A 7,460-nucleotide genomic window follows, 5' to 3' on the forward strand; every position below is an offset into this window, starting at 1 on the left:
ATCAACCCAATAGGTAAAACCTAGGATATCATATTAATATTGTTTGGAAGCATTGACAAGATAGTAGAATAAAAAGCTGACTCAATTGAAACATGCTTTAAGCAAACTATTATGGAATCAATAAAATTAGAAATTGGAATTACATCAAATATTGATAGAACAACAGAAAGCAATGTTTTTTTAATTCAACATTACAAACAATACTAATAAAGGCAATTGGTTAACTTAATGTATCAAATGACGGAAGGTTAAAAACTACAAACATTTTTACCTTATACAAACAAGTCAATAAATGCCATTGTCAATAATTGTCAATTGTGCTTGTCACGTCACCAAAACTTGCCCATCCCAAAACAGGCTTGAGATTATCTGGAGTCCATAATTTGTGAGCCAATCAGTTCAATAATTATAGCTTATAAATAGCGTGTGTGCCGTTTCGCTCGGCTTATCTTGCTTCACCTTTATACTTTATTGCGTTCTCTTTTTATTAAATTAATAAAGACTGCAGTCAAATCGAAGACACAATCGATAATTTTTACTTACCTAAGCGTCGGGGAACAACAAGCTAGTATAGTCAAGTTTATGTTTGTATTTAGTTTTCAATGTACAGGCTCACAAGGTGATAGCTCACTTTCTACTGTTCAATATTGTGAAGTTGCGTTTACATTATCCAACAGTATCAAACAGTTCCTCCAATGGTATCAAACACTGTAGAATGGCTACTATTGATAACTTGGCTATGTACAAGCCTCCGACGTCGTTGCTGAAAAAGTTCAAGACGCTATGGTTGAACAAAAGGTTGGGCCGGCTGAGGCTATTAATCCATCATGAATTCTACCCCACTAATGCATTTTCATGGTTATGTCATAGTCATGTGTGTGGATTTGATGTAGCTTGCTTTAGCGGAGTCATCTTGTTCTCTACTTGTTCTCTACACTGAAATTAGTCAATTTTATATTAAAATGTTGTATTTACTGTGATACAAACAAGTGATATGTAGTTGAGAAATATGATATAAGCTCCTTAGCAAAGCAAGAGCATTCAGAGGTCAGCGCTCTGTACGTCACTGTATTTCCCATATCATTTCCATAAAGTATAACTATAAAAACAGGAATATGTTCACAATGTGTCTAATTTAATAGAATAATGTATTATACTATGGAATGTGTGTAACACAAAAAGCTCAAGGTCACAGGTGTGGCGGTGTGATACTGCGACACTATTCTTGTATATACTTCATGGCCAGGACTGGAATAAGATTTTTCAGCTGTTGGCTAGCATGGCCACAGGTTGTATCGTCTCTAGTAGAGGAGCAATGTATTGTGATAAATTAAATTTCTAAAAAACTTTTTTCAATTTCTGAAGTTTTGTTTATTGTTGATTGACGTTGTTAATCAATGGTCTGTCTACCTTACACTCCTGTGAAGGAGCCCTCTCCATAAGGACTTTTCCTACGACCAAACACGAGCGAAGCGATTGTTTGGGAGCTTTATGATAAATGCATATGCGCACACAACTCCCAAAAAATTATCCGTCAACGGCCATTACCAAACCCTTGTACCGAAATCCCATCAAAAAATTCAACCATTTTTGTGTAGAGTCGTTTAAGTGTAATAATGATACACAACACATATAAACATATTTAAATATGTTATCAAGTCGTTAAAAAGTTGACACAATATCCTAAAACTAACCCATCTGATCGGATTATACATAACTAGACAGATTAATTTGGCCTAAAATCGCCATTAAAACTTGACAAGCGTTTTTAATCAAAATTAAGACTGGCCAACGAAACACCGATAAGGCCGTTCGAAAGAGAGTAGAACCATTAAGTTCTGCGCATTTCATGAAAAAACCGTGCACATTTCACCAGTCTATGGCATTGTCCAATTGCCGAAGGTTTCTGTAAGTAACGTAGAAGTACTGAAAAGTAATCGTTTCTATTTTGCCAATTTTACCAGACTCTGACATTTTGGACACATATAATGAGTACTTTGGTATTCCAACTGATGTCCAAAGCAGTGAAAGTAAAGGAAATGACGATGATATTTTTCTAACGATTCTTATAAGATTATTACAATATTTAATTGCAAGAATAATTCGATTTTATAAGATTATTATAAAATTTAGTTATAAGAATAATCATTCGAATTTACAAAATCGAAGTATATAGTGACCGATGGTGTGCAATATGTTACTGTTATTATTTTACTAAAGATTTTGTTGATAATACTGCGGCTGTGCCCAATATCGCCGTACATGTACTGCCAAGCCGTTTTTAATATCTGCAAAATTAAGTAATAGGCCTACACTTTTTTTTTGTAGATTTACATCTATTTCTATGACAACCAGCTAAAATCTGTTTAGATTTTTAAATTCAGCATAATTCTTTAGATATAAATGCAGAAATCTAGATAAATATCACAACTTCTTGATTTTGGTTGCTAGGACCAATGATAGACAGCCCCCCCAGTCTGTGTATATTACACAGCAGCTTGCCATTTTACTTCTAATATTGCATTTCTCCTGTTTCAGGGAGAGATATAAACATATAATCTTTTCCTTTCATTATTGCTGTTTGTTTTACATAATAACCCCCTGTACATTACAGCTACCATTGCAGTTCTCCTATTGCACTGCAGTGCCATTTGACTGCTAATATTGCATTTCTCAACCAGCAGTACCCTTTCTTTTTCCATTATCATTTTGGTCGTGGGCTGTATGACGGAAATTTTTTGTGTACATAAATGACAACAATGATAATGCACTATTAATAATGTACAAGGATAAAACAATAATAGTGTTTCAATTTCTTGTTCTTTGAGTTTGCGGTCATGATTGCAGTTTAATGAATCAGGCATGGGATTGCCATTGCGTTTACTGAATACTAATAAGTGCAATAGACTAGATCATCTATTTGTATGGTCAATGTGTTTGTCCTACATTTATAGAATAAGTAAAATGGATTTTCCAAAAATGAATAGTAATTCACACTGCAATTTATTTCTTGTATGTGCAATTATCATATGCTAGAAAGAGACTACAAATATTGCTTCCCTGGCTGTAAACATCATATTATAAGGTTGTGTAAATCTCTAGGTATGTTGCAGAAATGGTAGTGATATTATTCTAAACCCAACATTTAATGCTCTGGTAGAGAGTGCCATGGCAAAGAATGTGAAATGAAAGTGTCAGGTTTTTATCATTACCTATCATAATGAGCATTTTTTGTAAACCAAGTAGTGCAAGCATACATACACATACAAAGCACACATACAGCATTTCCTGTTTACTGTTATCATATCCATGTAAGGGTTTGTGCATTTTCGTCCATGTGCAAACTAAGATTAGTTCTTCAAATCAAGCAAAAGCTTATGTTTGGGTATAATAATAAGCTCTTTTTTAATTTCTAATTTGCTAACGGAAACAATGATTGTTGAAAGTATCTTGCTGTGCCATAGAAGGTTGTCTGTATAAGCTAGTGAGGTATCGATGGTATGTGATTGGCTACAATCGTGCCGGCTGCTGATCATTTCTATAAACGTATGTACGTATGCATGTATATACTGTAAGTATATTACACACTGCGCTGTGGGATAAGCTGCCGACTGTTTTAAAACAAATAAAATCTCTAGGAAAATTTAAGGTGGAGCTGAGGCTCTATCTTCACTCTATCGAGTGATCGTTATTATCTTGCTTTGTGCTGCTGACTCGGGCTCGCGTACTGCTGGCTTTGCCATTTCGCAATGGGCCCCATTATCATCTATTCGGGTTATCTCTTTTTTACACACCTGACTATATGTTTTCTGCTCTTTATTATTATAACCTTAATCTGTGTATATTTTTTGTTTGTTGATGAAATAAACACACACACGCATGCTTGTATGTGTTATTCTTGTGCTGTTGCTCCTATCATTGTACGAAATTACCTTCATTTTGTTTTCCTTGCAGCTACTTAATACTTAAGAATGAAGACTCGAAATGAATCAGCTAGAGCTGCAGCCTCATCATCAGCTTCAAAGGTAAAAGACAAACAGAACAGTGACTTAAAATGGAGCCGAAAAGAAAAACAGAAAATATTAAGTATCCTGAAAAATATCAAGAACCTTCGATTACCCGACGATCTCATGACAATTCAACGTCAGCTCAGCAAGAGGTCTACCGCTGAGATTCAAACCTACCTTGACAGCCTTCTAAAACCTGCTATTGAGAAATCGGAAAAGAATCGGTACACTTTTGCTCAAACCAATTTGAAAAAATGGATTGACTGTTGTGATCGTCTCTCAGGTTTAAAGGATACATGTTCTCCAACAGGAAATGGTATAGTTGCAATACCACACCCCGGTCTGTCTGCAAGCGATCTTTTTCAGGTTGCAAATGCTCACGGTTCTCCAACTGAACAAAACACTAAAGATGCTTCCTCAATGCCAATCGATTGGCAAAAGGTACACTGGTTTTTCCAAAAGGTCATAGAGGGTGCTAATCCCTTTGAAGAATGGAGTTGCAAGTGCAAGCTTGAGTCAGCCGTCATAATAGATCTCATCAGAGAAATCTCACAAACTGCTGGTGACAAAAACTTTGATGAACAACAAGAGTTCTTTTTTCATAAATCTCGCGAGGCAAACGGAACAGCGATGTCTGCACCTTATGTCGAATGGCCAATCCCAAATAACCTCTTTGATTCGAAATTTCTTAATCCTTTGGGTTTGAGTGACGCATTGTGTCAAAGTATCAGGGAGGGAGAGACATCACATCACTGATACGCATGACCGATAGAATACGCATTCACTAACCCAACAAAGCTTGTACTTAGTACCATAACACTGAATTGTGCAAATTGTTTTAATTTTTCATGAGTTGATTTTTGTGTCATAATGATAATGTTCCAAGTTGTTTTGAAGTTCGCACATTTTTTATCGTTACTTCAATTTGAATATAAACAATACAGTCATTATTTAATCTGTAATCATCATTTCACTTTTGTGAAATGTTTGAGAATTCCTTGGCATCACTCAGTATGTACATGTAATTCTTATTTGGCTACGCAGACCTTGCCTTTTCGCTAATTGTATAGACAATCCAGAGCACTTTTTACTCATCAGTAAAAATCCTGACAAATCATAGCTAGTAGTAGCCCTTGATTGATTGCTTAATCAAGACATACATATAACACAATTGAGGAAAGCAATGAACCACACAAGACAAAAGTTTTAACTTATTGTGAAATGCTAAAAATGACAATTACAGCAGTTTGAATACCAAAAGAAATAATTTAGTTGATAAGTTTTGCAAATACACTGAATTCTATAGGACATGAGAATCATGCTGACACACGCATTCACACACAGAGCTGCCAAGTTGATTTACATTTAGTTTCAAGTTGTTTCCTTATATCTTTTTTGTTTTAATGGAGAAGCACAATGTTATAACTAATGGAAAAATTTGAAACCGTTCCCTATGGACACGATTATACAGCAATTTATATGCCATCCGACTCCATCAGAATTGTGATAAATTGTAGTCGTCTGGCTTCACAACAAATGTTTTCACAATCATGCTTCAAAACATTGTAACCGACGGAACTGATTGCATTTATGAGTGATGTAATTATACATATACATATATGCATCTCATTCTTTACTATTACTGCTTTGGGCTGGCTGTTAGGAAAGTGAAGGCTTGCATTTACACACAGAGAAAAACTCGGATTTTTGTGTGCAGATAAAAACAACACTGAACCATGTAATATCCTGGATTTGTTTGAAACATTCAATAAACTGGGTTGATAATTTTTCACACACATTCATGTTGGAAGTGCTTTCAATTAAATGTGAAAGAAACAGACGTTCGTAGTAATCCATAATACCATTCTAAGGGGTTAAGGATTAATTTAATAATCCTTATTATTAAATTATTATTAATATTTAATAATCTAAGAATTAATTTTTAATTTCCTGTGGCACTTCCAAATATTTTATTAACATGTACTACAGGTAAGAGTTGTCTTATCTCTATTACTTGTAATAGACAAGAGTTGTCTCAGTAAATGAACAGAACTGAAGTTTTGAATAGCCAAAATTCTTTCACCTTGCCAAAACCTACAAAAAACTACTTCAAATATTTTGAGTCATTGATAACTCTATTAAAGCATAAGATTTGTCCCAAAACAAGACCAATTTCAAGGTTTAAGATGGGAAAATGGTACTAGAATAACAGCTAGTATCATGACATTTGGCAAGACAATTTTACCTGTTCATACAAAACTGAATCAATATGCAGCCAAACAAAGGGTAACACAAGTAATAGCATTCCTTTTATAATATCCGGTTGGCATTTGGTGTATTCTCATCTATTATCATATATTCTAGAAAACTTCATCATGACAGTTGGCATCTGTGTTAATTACTTTTCTATCAAGCTACTTTGTAAACAATTACTAGTTGCCATGAATTAAGGAAGTAAGTATTGGTGATACAAGGGAATTGCTCAAGCATCACTGTTAGTCTAGTGAATTGCATTCTCATTTTTACTCTATTGCAAGCTGTAGCCACAACTGCACTGACAATCATTAAAATGACTGACAATCATTATACCGATAATCATTATATGTTTTTCTTTGTCTAGAGATAAGTCTGCCATAACCATCATGTGGCAGCCACCAAGGCGGGTATTAGTCTAAATTAAATGGTGCCCCTTCGCAGCACAATAACAAGTAAATAATTTCTTTCTTTTTACAAACCCAAATAGTTTAGTAACACTGGTTATTTGAGCAGTAGTTTGAATGCAGCCATCAGCAGAGGATGCGCTTGCTGTTCTGTATTGATATTTACAAGTACATATGAAACAATAGTCAACAAGATAGACCAAGCTACTAAACAAAAGCTAGGTTCGTTTTATTTTTACTTCTGTTGTTATTCAATTATTTAGGAACATTCATGTCATGTTATACGATTTGTATATCAATTTCATATTATCGCATATTATTGCGTGGGCTTATGTTATGTAAACCCATTATCTTGTAGATTTCACGGTGTTTCATTCAAAGCTCTTTGTGTGGAAGTTGAAACTATATATAAATAATGAAACGTTATATAACTTTCTGAACAAACATTCATCAGTGAAGTTTCACGCTCCAGTCAGTAGCTTGCTGTATTAGCAAACCAGTAAAACTGCTTTAGTTAGGGTCAAATAATATTCCTATTTTAATACCTTTGTTAATTATGCATTTCAATTCAAATAACGTGAGCCAGGATAACAAAAATCCTAGGCATGTTTCTTGGTCATTAACAGGATAGAGTGATGCATTACAACCTGTAGTTGTGATACTTAAACTCAGCAGTAATAGCAGATAACATTACACACCGTCATGCATTTTCAAACGTAAAAAATTGTGGGATATCTAAAATGTAGCAAATAATAGCAGGCTTGGAAGATAATATAAACAACAATCGCAAAGG

Source organism: Watersipora subatra, chromosome 2, assembly GCF_963576615.1.
Source record: "Watersipora subatra chromosome 2, tzWatSuba1.1, whole genome shotgun sequence".
Lineage (NCBI taxonomy): Eukaryota > Metazoa > Bryozoa > Gymnolaemata > Cheilostomatida > Watersiporidae > Watersipora > Watersipora subatra.